We start from the raw sequence: 16,655 nt of genomic DNA on the forward strand, positions 1-16,655 counted from the left end.
GGCAAGAAGTTTTGTTGGCTTAGCCTGAGTCAAATGTTTAACTATGATCAAACATCAGGGGCTGGCGGTAGATGGATTCATCATATACAATATGGCTTCTGAGGGTCAATCACTGGGGTGAAGGACTCAGTTAAGGTGACCATTAGATGGAGGAACAGATGGCTTAAAAGATGCTGCTCCAACCAGTAAGACAGAGAAAGAAATCAGACCCAAGTGTGCCTCACTCAAAACACTACAGTTGACAACCAACTTCTCACCTTGTATCATTTCAAAGTAGCACAAGACTAGGCCCCTGAACTTGGTCATTTGTGCCTTCCATATGGTCAACTCTACATTGCCAGGAAGTCTGCTAAGCAGGGGTAGATGCTCCACACCCATATGGCTACCACATTTCAGTTATCTTCCTATAGTGGAGTGCTTAAGAGGATGGGCTCCAGAGCTGGAATACCTGGATTTGAGCCCTGGCTCTACCACTGTGACCTTGAGAAAGCTAACGCTCCCAGCTAAGTGTGCCAGTTTTCTCCTTGGTGACATACAGATAATATTAGTTTCTAGCTCACAGGGTTCTTGTGAAAGTCAGTGAGTTAACGCATGTTAAAGACTCACTGAATGATATTCAATAAACACAAGTTATTTTGAGCCACCCAGACCAAACGCCAGAGGAGACGATGACTTGAGACCATCCCACATGAGGGATGGTGTGAGATGGCAGGGCCTGGCATATTCTGGAAGCTTAGTTGCCACCATGAAATGATGGACCCAAGGCAAGGCGGACACAGTTCCTTTGCAGTCATGTTCCAACTACCACATGGAATCATGGACCCAGATGCTGCCCGAATCTGCTAGCCCAGCTTGGCTTCTTTAGTCCCCCAAGATCACCCAGAAAGATCAAAGAAAGCCCATCCTTGTCCAGCGAGAGATTGCTCAAGAGGCCAGTGACTGTTCCACCAGGGAACAAAATTCCAATTTGCTGGTTAGCCCTGAAGAGGGAGAACGTGGGACCGAACTCTTTCCTCCCACATAGATTAAGGAGCAACAGTACACCAAGTCTGGGTACCAGGTTGCAGAAATGAGGACCCGGTCACAGGATTAAAGAACATGATGTCCAGTGGGGGAAAGACATGAAAATCCACAGAGAGTTATACAGGACTATTAATTTGTGTATTGTTCTAGTAAGAATTCGATGGGATTATTAAAAAAAAAAAAAGACCAAAAAGAACAATGAAGAGAGATTAAATGAACTGTAAAAGTAAAATACATAAATGCACAAGAGGATGAAGCAAGGGATAAATGAGAGAATAGGAAATAAGATGTAGGCAGGGGGTTAAATTAGTGGGTGGAATCAAGAGATTGGCTTTGCAGCCCTGACGCTGTCTCTTCCAAGCATCGTGAGCTTGAGAAAGATAGTCTGCCATTCTGTGTCCCTGCTTCCTCCTCTGTAAAATGAAGATAACGGAAAGTGCATGGGGATTTTGAGATGAATGAATGACAACAGGACTACAAAGCACCTTTTAGACTGTAGGTGCTTATTGGAGGTGGAAGTGAGGTTTCCATGGTGGGCAAATGGTACTAAGCCTGAGACCATGATGCATTGCCATTTGCCTCTCCTCCTGAAAAGCTCCCTAACAAAAGTACTTGTTCAAACAAGACGTAGGGATCAGGGCACAGCTTTCTTAATACCTGATGGTAATTGATAACCCAGCCAGAACTCAGTGACACCAAACACTGAGTTCCCCGGTAGAGCTCTACTTGGACTTGGGACATCATCAAGCTTCCTGTTCCTATACCCTAATGACAAGTTCCCCGCCAGACTTGGCTCCTCATTTTGCATAAGGAGGAATCATAACAGAAGAAAAAAAGGAAGAGACCTATCTCAGGCCACCCCATAGAGGCCGACCCTGTCTTAGTCTTCTTCTCATATGGAGTCAGGAAGTACAAGAAGGAGCTCATTTGGGTAGAGTGGCACCATATACCAGGAGAACATCAACCGACTGAAAGGTCTGGGGATTCGACTATTTAGATTAGAAATTCATGCATGTAGTTCAGGCCAGTGCAATGGCAGAGTTAATGAGAGTAAGAAACATGGAGAGAGAGGTGAGATCCCCTGCCCTAAGAAGAGTCAAGAAAGATACCTAGAATGAACGTGTGGCATCTCTTATTAAGGCCAGCTCAACAGGTGGCAAAAGGCTGCACCTTTCCTTCAATTTCCATCCACATTTCCATCTACTCTAATCATCACTTCCCAACAGCCCCTTCCTCCCCAGGCACACACACACACCATTTCAGTCGATATACAGTCACTGAGAATAAAGACTACAGTTTCTCTGGCTACTGGGCATGGCCATATATCTAAGTTTTGGCTAATAGGTTATAAGAACTTTTCCAAAAAGACAGCTGGACCAGACCTCGTTCGCTTGTTCATCGGTTTGTTGTTCTTTTTTGTCTCTTTCTCCTGAATATAATAGCTTGCCATCCTGGCAGCCAACTTGGATCATGAAGACCCGGGCCACATCTTGGGGAAGCCACAGCAAAAATTTGTAAGGAGGCTGGGCCTCTGGGGACGTTGTGATGAAGAGGCTTCAGATTAGCTCTGGACTCCTTACCATCTGATTTATATGTGAAAGAGAAATACGTCTCTACTTTGTTCAACCTGCTGTCGGTTTGAACTCTGTGACAACTAAACTTAACTTTAAATAATACACAAGACTAGGAACCGTTTTTTAAATATTAGAAGTCAGAATCATAATTCAAAGGCATGGGTTTTTTGAAAAATTCATAGATAAGTAAGATAGGTTCATAAAAGCTTTCTGCCAGTTATGATTGCAAACCAAGAGTCTGAGCCTCCACTGATGTCACGTTCTGTGCTGGATGTTACAAAAATCCGAGGATGAGTGAAATACACACCCTCCTTGTTAAAAATATGGAGAACAAGGCAAATGCAGAAGGATTTGCTTCATGTATCAGATGAGGCTTTCTGGTCCATAGAGGAAATGGCATTTGATATGGATGTCAGAGTATGGGGGTAATTTCAGAAAAGTACTTTAGGAAGTGGTATTCCTTGGAGAGTTCATAGTAAGACTCAAGGACATAAGTGCAAAACCACTTTCCTCAATTTCAATATTTCCTTTTAATATTGTCCTCATTTAGTAAAGAATCTCCTTGACTGCTTAATCATGTGGATTTGATTCCCAGTTCCTGTTATCTGTGTGACCTTGGCCAACTCACTTAATGTCTCTGAGCCTCTGTTGCTAATCTGTAAAATGGGAATAATGAAACCAGCCAAGGAAGAGACTGCTATGTGTGTGCTCCTCTTCTTGCTGGGTGCATGGCCAAACATTTCCCTGCCTCTTTTTCTGTAAGGAGAGGCCATGTGACTGAGTTCTAGCCAATGGAAGGTGAGCAGAATCAATGGGCATCACTTCCAGAACAAGGCTCTTCTAAGCATCTGTGTCTCCTTGTGCTCTCTTTCCCTCTGTGTTGGATGGATTCAGAGTGTGATGAGGCCCCAAGGCATGGCAGAGTTACAATATAGATGGAGTCTGAGTGGATAAAAACTGCTAGGAATACCTGATCGAATTCCTACGTGAGTGAAAAACACATTTTTATCGTGTGGAGCCACTAAGATGTTGGGATTTACTTGTTATAGCATCTAGCACTTTCATAATTGATGTATTGGCCTTAAATGAGGTATAGTCGCCCCTTGGTATCCATGAGGAAATGGTTCCAGGATCCCTGGGTATACCAACATCTGGGGATGCTCAAGTCCCTGCTATAAAATTGTGTAGTATTTGCACGTAAGCCATGCAATCCTCCCTCATACTTTAAAACACCTCTAGATTACTTATGCTACCTAATACAATGTAAATGCTATGTAAATAGTTACCAGCATGGCAAATTAAAGTTTTGCTTTTGGGAACTTTCTGAAAAAAAATTTTTGTTTCAAGTATTTTCACCCTGAGGTTGGTTGGATCCGTGAATATAGAACCCCAAGATACGGAGGGCTGACTGTAATTTATTTTAAAAACCTAACACAAAGTCTGATACATTGTCACTTTCTGGTAGATGATGGATATTGGCCTTGCAGTTGTTGTGAGATGTTCAGACCAACCCCAGCAGGAGAGGAGTCAGGCCCACAGGTAACACCTTTTGCTGTACGTAATTTTTTGTACCACTTGCTGCATTTGGTCTTCATCTAAGTATAACCCCACATGATCACCCTTCCCGTTCCCCAGAGCTGTGCTCTTGGTCGAACAGGTTAGGCACTGAATGACTCTAGGGAAGGTCATTGACAGCCTACAGTGCGACTTGTATGCCTTGCGGTTGTGCAACGCACAACTTATACAACTATCAGCTGGCTCTCCACTCAGGGCCTCTAATTAGAGGAAAACTAGGACAGGGAATGGGAAACGAATGCCATCTCATCTCTCATCATTCTTTTGCCAAAGCTCTACATCCCCCTGGAGTGTCACCTTCAGGCGAGAAGGATGCTTGTTTTATTGACAGCTGTATTCCCAGTGATCAGTAATAGGCACTTGATAAGCAAAAAGAATCATTCGCAGTGTTACTCAGAGAAACACCTTTCCACCCTGGAAACGCTCTGAAGCTTCCATTTCTCAGCCAGCTGTTGGCACAGCTCTAAAGAAACCAAGGAGACTCTTGCAATGAGCAGAACAAATGTTCCCATGCCCTAAACACATTGCTGGTGTCTAGCTCTGTGTCTTATTCCCCTGCCATGTGTGACCCCCATCTCAGAGGTTTGAAGCCTTAAATCATCACTCGAGCAGGTGAGAACAGCTTGTTAGGAGAGAACAAGCACACGATGCTAACTGACCCTCCCTCCAGCAAGAGTTCAGATCTGGTACCACAGGCGCAGCATCTTATTGTGTCCCTGCAGCCAGGCAGGACAGTGACTGCCATGGAAAGTGTAGCCTGAGGCTCTGGATTGCTGGGTTTGATACAGATTTCATTCTGTCACGTATGCCTCCGACCATCATGGCCGTACGGTTACCCTGAATCATTGATTGAGTGCAGTGTTTTTCTGCCCAGAAACAGAGATTCTTTTATTTTCTATTTGCTAGCAACTCAGTGACACCCACTGCTCCTTGCTAAAAGTATTTGCAAATGAAACATCTACCCATGCACTGGAAAATGTGCCTCTGACTTTGAGGAGCACCTGTGGTGTGTCCCAAGCACCATGTTATACACGGAACACGTACTGTCTCATCTACACCTGGCCACACTCCTGTGAATCAGGAAGACTCAGCCCCATTTTAGCCTCAGAGAAATTAGGAAAACGTCCCAAGATAATATGACTAGTTAACGCGCATTGAGAACTTACTGCATGCGAAGCTGGCCCTTTCCTTTTTTCTTTTTTTTTTTTAAAGAAACATTTTTCATTTTCACCAAGATCATTATGTATTTATTTTTGGCTGTGTTGTGTCTCCGTTGCTGCACGCAGGCTTTCTCTTGTTGTGGCGAGCGGGGGCTACTCTTTGTTGCAGTGCGTGGGCTTCTCATTGCGGTGGCTTCTCTTGTTGCAGAGCACGGGCTCTAGGAGTGTGGGCTTCAGTAGTTGTGGCTCGTGGCCTCTAGAGTGCAGACTCAGTAGTTGTGGCTCACGGTCTTAGCTGCTGCATGGCATGTGGGATCTTCCCGGACCAGGGCTTGAACCCATGTCCCCTGCATTGGCAGGTGGATTCTTATCCACTGCACCACCAGGAAAGTCCCAGAAGCTGGCCTTTTTCAAGATGCTTTTCTGGGCGGGCTTATTTAATTTTCATAACAATCCAAAGTCGGAGGTCATATTGTTGTGCCCATTCTACTGATTGGGAAAGCTGAGGTGCAGTTATCCAGGAAATGATTGAGCTAGAATTCACAGTCTGTCAGTCTGCACCAGAGTCCATTCAGTTAATCCAATCCTGAGGCTGGGGTTTCAGTGGATCCAACACTATCTGGCACCCTTCAGGCCCCAGTGCCTGGAGCACAGTCAAACAGGTTTTACAGACTCAAAACTTTCTGGAGATCTGGCATGCAAATGAATGACATAGGCTGAGTATGAACACTTTCTATTGTTCCTGAGATAGGAGGCCTGTTGAGTGTTTCTATAGTTGTTCTTTATTAGTTAGAGACATGGGTACCAGAAATATTTTATGCTCTTCCTAATGCAGCTGAGAGTAAGCCAGAAAACAAATAAATGTCTACAACGCAGAGGCAGAATTTGAATTCAGGGAGCAGCTTCCCTTCAAAGCAGTTTGCCTTAGGAAACCCCACGTGGTTTCGACCACCAAGCTCAGCATCCCAGACAGCTGTGCCTCCTAGGCTATGAGCAAAAATGTTAAACACTGTCTTTTAACTTCTTCAAGTTTCTGCCTCTTCCATTTAAAAAACAAAAGGAAGGGCCTCCCTGGTGGCGCAAGTGGTTGAGAGTCCAGTCCGCCTGCCGATGCAGGGGATACGGGTTCGTGCCCCGGTCTGGGAGGATCCCATATGCCGCGGAGCGGCTGGGCCCGTGAGCCATGGCCGCTGAGCCTGCGCGTCCGGAGCCTGTGCTCCGCAACGGGGGAGGCCACAACAGTGAGAGGCCCGCGTACCGCAAAAAAAAAAAAAAAAAAAAAAAAAAGGAAGAAGATGATACATAATGGATGGATACAAAGCTTTTCCTAAGGTCGAGTCTCTCCTTCTAGCAAAGGGCCTTCGGAAGGCACTGGGGCGGCTTGTGGATCTGTGATGGGGCGGCTGTGATTCCTGATCCTGGCTGTTGTCCTGCAACTGAGATTAAGGAACCAGACAACATGCTGGAGATTTATGGATTCCATTGCTCTTTATGTGGTTTATTTCTTGCATGTGTTCCCTCCGCTTTGCCCAACAGGGAACACCACATCACAGGGTCGGTATGAGTTGCAGAAAACTCTCACTGACTCCCTGAAAACGGTCCCGATGCGACGCAGCCATGGGGAGAGGCTGTCTCTGGCTGATTCCTGGCAGAGGAGATCCAAGTACAGCCTCTGCGTGGGGTAGGTGGTATCTGGCACATTTTCGGCAGCTGTTTTCTAAGTAATAATAATAGGAATAATGATCTAAAAGAGTAGGTACCACGTGTAGCTCTGCTTCTTTGAAATCCAGGTTCCTGGTCTTACTTCCTGAATTCTCAGTTAAGGACTGTTTGGTGGAATCCAGTAATCTGTGTGTTTAACCATCTCTCTGAATAATTCTTCATCAGTCACCTTGGCAGCTAGTCCTGACATCCAAAAGTCACCGATCTAAAAAATGACAATGAGAAAAGAGAAAAACAAAACAGACAAACAAACAAAAATGACAATGCACTGTTCCTTGGCACTTCAGGAGCTCTCCTGAAATAATAATTCAAGGTTTTTCTTTGACGGTGACTCCTTCAAGAGGGCAATGCCACTGCAAGCAAACACAAGCATGCTTTCATCTAAAATAGTCTGGTCATTTACTGAACATTTACTATGTGCCAGGCACCAGACATGGAACTTTAGATGCATCATCTTCATTTAATCCTCTAACACATCTATGGAGAGAATGTTGGAAAAGCATTCATTTCACAGATAAAGAAACTGTGGCTTGGAGAACACAATGGCTGTCTGAGATCACCCAGCCAGGAGCTGGGATTTGGGTCCAGGTTAATTTGACTTCGTGTGATGCCTTCTTTGATGAAAACAGTGCAGGGATTATTATTCTGATTTTCCTGAAAAGGAAATTAAAACTGAGAAGGGTTTGGAGGTCTGTATTAGTTTCCTGTGGCTACTGTAACAATTTACCACCAATTTGGTGACTTAAAGCAACAGAATTTTGTTTTCTCACAGGTTTGGAGGCCAGAAGTCTAAAATCAGTATTACTGGACCAAAATAAAGATGTTGGCAGGGTGTCCTCTGCAGGCTCTAGGGGAGAATCTGTTCCTGGCCTCTTCTAGCTTCTGAGCGCTCCAGGCATCCCTTGGCTTGTGGCTGCATCACTCTAGTCTCTGCCTCTGTCTTCACATGGCCTTCTCCTCTGTGTTTCTCAAATCTCCCTTTGCGGCTTTCTTGTAAGGGCACTTGTCATTGAATTTAGGGCCCACCTGGATAATCTTAATACAGGATATGTCATCTCAAGATCCCTAATTTAATTACATCTGCAAAAACCTTTGACCAAATGTCACATTTACAGATTATTGGTGGATGTATTCTGGGGGGGACCAGCATTCGACCTACGGCAGGGTCCCCTAGCCAAGAAGGGGTAGAGGGGGACTTAACACAGATCTTGACACCACCCTGCATGTCTTGCTCAGGATTGTGTCAATTTTGAATGACAGAAACCCAGCTCAATTTAAGCTTTTATGAGGGGTTGGGGGGACGGGGAAGGGAGGTAGCAGGTGATGCATTGTCCCTGTAAATTAAAAGGACAAAGGGAGATCTTCCTGCGTTCAGGAAAGGCTCCCATTTTGTGGTCAGTGCTGAATCCATCTCTTGGACAGCCTTTCTCCACCCAACAGGTCAGATGACTGCTCACAGCCCAGCACCCACATCCTCCTCGTTTAGTCCATGGAAAGTGACTTCCCTTTCCATTAACCCCAGAGAAACAGTCTTGAAAACACTCTTATTGGCCTTGTCTTAGTCACATGACCATCCCTGAACAAATCACTATGGTCAGAGAGATCATTTATTCAACAGCAATAATAAATATATATTGAGTACTTTTTATGTGTCAGGAACTCTTCAAGGTATGTGGGAATACACCAGTGAACAGAAGACAAATTTCTACCCTCACAGGGCTTATATTCTAGAGGAAAATACAGATAATTAACATATAAACAAATAAATTAAAAAAATTTTTAAACTACAATTCAATTTCAGATAGAGATAAGTGCTTTGAAACAAACCGTTTAGGGCAATGCACTAAAGTATGGCCAGAGGGCTCCTTCAGCCAGTATGACCAGTTAAGACCTCTCTGAAGAGGTGATAGGCGAGGTGGAAGTCAAATGATGAGAGGGAAGCAGCTGTATGATTGTGGAAGATCCTTCCAAGCAGAAAGCCCAGCAGGAGCACAGGGACTGGGATAGGAATGAGCTTAGAGGAACAGAAAGATGGGCAGTCCAGCTAGACAGCAGCACATGAGCAGGAAAGAGTATGAGATGTAGCAGGTAAGCAGTGAAGCAGCATCTCAACCCCAGAAGTTTGATTTCCAAGTCCTCTGCTCTTTACTTCTTCTCTATCCACTCCTGCTCAGCAGAGGCATATCTCTGGTCACCCAGAACAGATCTTCTGGTACATTGTGGCACTCCTCTCACTGCATGGCTAGGATATTTTCTTTGAGCACTTGAAATAGTTTAAATACCACACCACCCACCAGGTGGGTGCCTTCTGCTCTTCCAAGAAGAGTAGGATTCAAGTGCAGAAGTAAATCAAGTGTTAACTGACTCTGTAAGTTCTCATTGGGTCTTCATCCAAACTCAAACTTAGCCCAAACAAAATGCTTTGGCAAAGTTTGTTTTGGTGGAAGTGGGGAAGTTGACGAACAATGTTTTCTCTTTTCTTTTTCACTTTCCTATGCCTCTGGGCTCATGGTTCCTGGCCAAGGTCAGAGGTACTAAAATACCACAAGAAAGAAGACCTTTGAAGCGATCATCTGTTCAGCTGAGGGGGAGGTGGTGTTGCCCAAAGACTCACCCAGGAATGTAACCTTCTAGAGCTTTAGACAGAGTGCCTGGGAGGCCCCCAGAGACATGTGGAAGCCTTGGAGTTGATTTGGAAAAACATCTGAACTTCTGGCTGGGGCTCTGAGCCAAGGCTGTAGCCCTCTGGGAGATTTCACTTGCTCTCAGCCAATCAATGGAAGCCACTTGTTCAAGATCTGAGCTGGCTGGACCACTGCCTTCAATTTCGGGAACCTCAGAGACCAGAATTGCTGAATTGCTCTTTCAGAATACACCCTGGAATCTCTTGTTCTCCAGTACAATGATTTAGACAAAGTTATGTGACCATGCGAAAAGTGGTGGTTTCATTGGCAGTTTCCACTAGATACTTGCTACTCAAAGTGAGACCCATAGACCAGAAGCATAAGCATCCCCCAGGAGAAATGCAAAATCTTGGGCTCCACCCCAGATCTATTGAATCAGAGTCTGCAGTTCAACAGGATCTCAGTTAATTTGCATGTACACTGAAGTGTGAGAAGAGCAGTGCTAGACAACCTTTGTCATATATGCAGAGTGTTGCCATTGCTCCTGTTGTGTCCTTGGCAGGCATCAATAATCGATCACAGAGTTATTTCCTTCCAAGCACAGAATCTTTTCAAGTCATGGTTCCAGGCAGCACTGGCCAATGAACAGGAGTTGGTCCAAGATTAAATCTACCTTCTACACTAGTGTCAGCACTTAAAAGAGCTCTGTGGCACTTTCATTTTCACTAATATCCTCCCAGTGCTAAGTATAGCAATGCATGCATCATAAGTGCCTGATCAATGTTTGTGGAATTACTGTATCCTCCCCTTGGCTTTTTGTCCTGTGGCATTTGTTCCACTCCAGCCCCCAATCCCAGAAAACTGGAATTTCCATTGGACATTCATACCGTCCGGCATATCTTCTGGGTGTTGTGTTTTGTTGTTGGGACTCACCTATTGGAAAGTTGAAATGAGTTTTTAAAGACTTTGGGGTCTGCGTGAAGACACATGGGAACCTGTCTTGCTGGCAAGCGGGCCTCAAACCATGCAAGCTTTCTCCAGGACATGGCCCCTTGTGACCTAGCCCTAAAATATGGCAGCCACGTGAACTGGGTTGCAGGCAGAGGTGGGGAGGGGGAGTGGGTAAGGAAGACAGGAATAGACAGGAGGCACGGTTGGACTAACAGAGCTCCAAAGACAGAGCAATAATGATTATAAATAGCATCCTTTTGACGGCCGTTTGATGTACTGTCCAAGGCCAGGTGGAAAATCTTTCCTTCCTTGCCCTTCCCCACTAATCGCTTTCCTCTCATTTTTCAATAAAGATTCTGAGTCCAGTCGGTCGCTTGTCTGGAGCATTTGTTTCCCATTAGAATACCTTTTGCGATTTCACTGTGTTATGCTAGATAATTGCTTTAATAACAAACCGAGGAAAGACTTTTGAACATTTTAGGAAGTAATTTTTTTTCTCCAACGAAAATCTAACAGACACTGACAGAGGACTTGGGAATAGTCAAAGAGGAAAAAAATGGTGGTGGGGGGAGGTGGGAGAGATACCAGAATTTATTGACCAGCAGTTGCAGGTGGAGATCAGCATCCAGGGGCCTTCTCCCACTGCAAGGAGAGTTGTCAGGGGTGAAGATGCTCATGAACAGAGAATGAGGGAGCTTAAATATTTGGCAAGCTTGGGGTGGGTGAGCATGAAGGCAACATCCTTCTTGTGATTAATAGGGAGGGAGCTCCAGGGATATGTATCAGTTTGGGAATAGAGATTGGAAGAGAATGCATTTGGGGGGCTGGGGCGTGTCTCTATGGAATTTGCCCATCGTGCCCAGGAGTACTCAAAACGTTCTGTGTGTGAGTAATTCATTCAAAAGTGCTAAATGGCCTGACCAGAGAAAGCAACAAAAATACCTGTTCAGAAGCACGTAATGTACTTTTTCTTATTTAATTGCCTTCACAACACTTTGCCCGATAAAAAAAATCAATAATGGATAACACTTATATAGTGCTTATGATGTCATGCTTCAAACCTCTTACATATATTAATGGGCATAAACTTTGCAATAAGCTTATAAGTATAATTTGTATCTGTTTTGCAGATGAGGAAACTGAGGTGCAGAGAGGTTAAGGTTAAGGTTAAGAACGCACAAAGGAGTAGCAAAGGCCAACATTTGTCGTTGGAAGTCTGACCCCAGAGTCTGCATGCTTAGCCTCTGACTATACTGTCTCAGTTGTAACTGCAGAAATTACAGAATTATAGTATTGGGCTCCCTTGTGTTGGCCCTCGGCTGTCAAAACAAAAATACGATGCCACGCTTATCCAATGTCTTAGGTGTCAGGTGCTGTGCTCAAGCCATTGGGAAGATAAAGAGGTGAAGGATGGCAGGAGTAGGGGCTGCGGCAGCTGCCCAGTGAGTGCTGATGGTGTTCTGGATTAGGGAGTGGCAGAGAAGACAGATGACCAGATTCAAAATATAGGAGGACGTAAACGTGAGAGGACTGAGCAGTTGATCAGACGCTCAGACCCGAAGTGTGGACAAAGAACATAGTGACCATTGTAGAGATAAGAAAAGCAATGCTTGACCCCTGGGGATGAAGTATCTCTGACATGACCCCGACTCTGGCTACTCCAGGAAGACACAGATGGCAAATGGGTTTCATTTCTTCTGCCAAACTCCAGTAGAATGCAAGCAGCGAGAGGCAAGAGATTTAGCTTTTTAGCCAGTGCAGTATTCCACAGCACCCAGAACAGTGCCTGGCACACCTGAGGCCCTTGGTTGACAGCTGATGAAGGAATGATTGGAGGTGGCTGTCACAAGGATTAGGGCTGCACCTGGACTCATAAGGGCAAGAGTATAGGAATCCGTCAAGGTCGGCAGCGGGTGTGGACTGGGGATATATAAGGCACTTATTGCTTATCTGGGGCATGGAGACATTTATTCATTCTTTTGTTCATTCATTGGTTTAATCACTTATTCATTTATTCAACAAACATTAATCGAACATCTACTATGTGTACTACTATGTGGAAAGTACTATGTACGAAGACCTACTATGTGTCAGGTCTTTGGGCAATTCTTTGGGGATATGACATTTAAAGCAACAGACATTGTCTCTGAACTGGTGGAGAAGCTCGACCCAATGTTATACAAGATCCGGTGGGATCTTACAGCTGGAATTCTGGGCCAATTAGCATGAGGTCATTTGATCCTATTAGTGCCTGGAAGCAGCAAAGTACCTCTCAGGAAGAAGCCGTACTCAGAGCTTCTGGGAGCAAAGGTCCTGAAGTCTTCCAATCCACTTCCCTTTGTTCCCTCCGCAAAGGCGTGTTGATTTATGTGCAAAACTTAACAGGGTCCACGAACAGGCACCAGGAGTCTTGTTTGATGTCTTCAACTGGTCTGCCCTTTACTCACCCTGTCATGTTGCCAAAGGTCAGAGTGAGTCAGCTTGCCCAGCTGTAGAATGGGCTCATGCATATGCATTAGAAGGGCCTGGAACACCTCGGCAGGGGTGTCTCAGGGGCCCCAGAATCCGCTGTCTGGCTGCGATAATGATCATAAAAACCTGTGATATTTGTACAACCCTTGAGTCTTTTCAAAGAAAGTGGATGCCCCTCAATTATCTCACCCCCTTCTGGGGTAGATAAAGCAGGGTTATTCTCCCAGTTTTATAGCTCCAGAGGCTCAGCGAGGTTCAGAGACATGCCCAGAGCCACCAAGGAAAACTGAGATAATATGGACTTTGAAAGAACCCAGAAAAGTGAATGGAAGAGTTAGGATGGAATATCAATATAAATGTGTGTGAGTGTGTGTGTGTGTGTGTGTGTATTAGTCAGGGTTCTCCAGAGAAAGAGAACCAATAGGAGATGATGGATAGATAGATAGATAGATAGGAGGGGATTTATTATAGGAATTGGTTCACATAAGTATGGAAGCTAGGGAGTCCCACCATCTACTCTCTGCAAGCTGGAGACCCCAGAAAGCTGGGGGTGTAATTCAGTCCAACTCCAAAGGCCTGAGAATCAGGGGCCAATGGTATAAGTCCGGATTTGAGTTCTGAGTCTAAAAGCCTGAGAACCAGAAGCACCAACGTCCGAGAGCAAGAGAAGATGGATGTCCCAGTGGCTTTCCCTCTCCCCACTTCCCAAGGTTCCATGTCAGGGATTTCCAGACTTTGTGTATCTGAGAGCCACTCAGGGAGGTTGTTAAAAATGCACACTCTAGGGCCCCACCCCAGAGACTTGGATTCAGTAAGTTGGGGGCAGGACCCAGGGATCTGAATGCTAACAAGAAGCTAGTCTATAGATCACACTTTGAGAATGATCATAAGATGCTGACATATGGCCACAAGTCACCTGTGATGGAAAATTTGAGGTTAACAAAGAGAAGGCTAAGTTCTGGAGCAGAAATGCCCAGTGTCATTGGGATTCCTGGATGAATATGTCCCCTTTCCACTCACCCTTGGGTTTGAAGGCCTGCTTTCTATCAGCCAGTGGGACCTGAGGAAGCCAAGCCAAGACAGCTTTTTTTTTTTCCTTCCTGATGTTGTTCTCCGATGGGAAGTAGCATTTGGGGAAGGGTGGGAAGATAGAAAGCAGGGTGGGGAGGGAAGATGATATGAGAGATCAAGAGGAGAAGGAAGCCAGGACTACTGACCACCCACGGTGGATGAGACAGGTATGCCTGTCCATACGTCCAAGTGTCTAATACCTGCAGCTCTATAGGATGCCTGGCACAGGCTTTGGAGCCAGATTGGTCTGTGTTCTCATCTTGGCTTTGTCTCATACAGGTCTAGATGACCTTGGACTATTGACTTAACCATTCTGAACCTCAGTTTCCACATCTGCAAAGTGGGGAGAGTTATAGAACCTACCTCAGAGGATTGTTGTGAGGATAGATTATCCCCCCTCCAAACATTTATTTAGTAACTTCAGGGGGCCAGGCATTGTTCTGGAGACACAAGAGTAGCCAACACAAGCAATCTCCTGCCCTCTCAGGACTTCTAGTGGGTCTGTACAAAGTTCTTGGCATGAGCTGTCTGCAGGCGGTATCATTCCCATGTCACAAACAAGGACACGGAAGCTCAGGATGGTTGAGTCACTTGCTCCTGGTCACACAGCTGGGGAGAGCTCAAGCTGGGATTTGATTTTGGTCTGAAGCTCCTTCTCTCCAGACTCTCCTTTAGTCTGGGGATGGGTAAGGGAGAAGTGTAGAACTCTTAACGTAGAGGATGGTTGTTCCAAAGAGTCTGCTTGGAGAGAGAAGATAAGCTGAGGCTACTCTGGCCCATGGCCTTGTTGCTCTAACAAAGCATTTTGTCTCTTCCTTTCCCTGGAAGCCTTGGAGTTAATCAAGAAACCCAAACAGGGATGACCCAAGATTGAACTAGTCTGGCAAGGAGTAGTACAAGGAAGAAATCAGCCAAGAGCTAAATCCATTCCAACAAACAAGGGTATTTCTTGGGCATGATCCAGGATGGCACCAACTCTGAGAGCCTCTAACATGGAGTCTCGAGAAGGAAGAAAGAGAGCAGGAGACGTTATTTCTGATCTTGGAGCTCTCAAAGACCAGAAGGAACCTGGCTATTCTTAGCTGTGTCTGGGGGCTCAGCAAAAGCTTTCTGGCTGAATTGTAGACAACCAGGGCATTTATTAACTCCCTCCCAGTTGCGGCCTGGCTGCTAAGCAGATTCCAGGAGATGTTATCTGGAAGGTGCATCACTGTGTATAAATATTTCAGAGGTCAGGACCCAACACAGAGTTTGAACTTTTAAAGGGCCTGAGCGTGTTTATCAAAGGATGGATGTTTAGGCTTCATTTCTGGGTGCTGGGTCATCTTGCAATCACTTTGGATGGCTGCTTGGAGCAAATGCTGACTGTCTTATGAGGTCCAGGATAGGGTCCAGCATAGCATCAAAAAAAAAATCTGCTTAGGGCTTCCCTGGTGGCGCAGTGGTTGAGAGTCCGCCTGCCGATGCAGGGGACACGGGTTCGTGCCCCGGTCCGGGAAGATCCCACATGCTGCAGAGCAGCTGGGCCCGTGAGCCATGGCCGCTGAGCCTACGCATCCGGCGCCTGTGCTCCGCAGCGGGAGAGGCCACAACAGTGAGAGGCCCGCGTAACGCAAAAAAAAAAAAAAAAAAAATCTGCTTACATGGGTAGTTCTGGCTCTTCATCCTTAGGGCATTATCAGGCAGGAGTCCTCCAACCAAAAGTTTAGAGAGTTTAACTGTTTCATGAGAATCTCCTAATAAAATAAAATACTTCTTAAGTTTGAATGATCATGGGAGGAATATCTGGAGAGCCTGTTAAACGAAAAATTTGCTTAGGAGATTGTGGGTGAGTCCTGACTTTATTTGTAACAAACTCCCACGTGGTGCTGGATCCTGTTGGTCCATGACCATACTTTCAGTAGCAAGTTTCAGTGTCTTCTGATGGACCTCTTATAGCCATGTTGCTTATTATACAATACAGCTGCAAAATGCATTTGCATCAGTGGGGAATGCATTCAGCTGCAAGTAATAGAACATCTAGCCTCTGTGGCTGAAATCGACAGGGGATTTCAAAGGTAATGTGTAAAGTGTCCAGAGGCACGCAATTCCTGTTATCCTTAGCATCAGTGATCCAGGGTCTTCCTTTTTCTTTTCTTCTCCTCCATTCATTTTTATGCTTGTAACCCCATGAACACAAAACCCCTGTTGTGTCTTCAAGCACCTATGTCCCTATTCCTGGTATAAAGGAGAATCCAGGAAGTGGGCACCAGTAGCAAGCTTCTCCAGGGGCCCTCAGTTTATGTCACATTGGTCAACACTGAGTACATGGCTGCCCCTTACTCCATGGGCCATGAGATCACAAATAGTTTTTAACTGAGCACTTGCTGTGCTTTGTTAAGCTGAGGAAGGACGGGCGGGGATGGATACTAGGTAAGCAGCTAGTTGTATCCACCACCCTGCTGCTTAATCCACTGCACCTAAGACATAAAGAGCTACCATTT

Source organism: Mesoplodon densirostris, chromosome 15 (assembly GCF_025265405.1).
Source record: "Mesoplodon densirostris isolate mMesDen1 chromosome 15, mMesDen1 primary haplotype, whole genome shotgun sequence".
Lineage (NCBI taxonomy): Eukaryota > Metazoa > Chordata > Mammalia > Artiodactyla > Ziphiidae > Mesoplodon > Mesoplodon densirostris.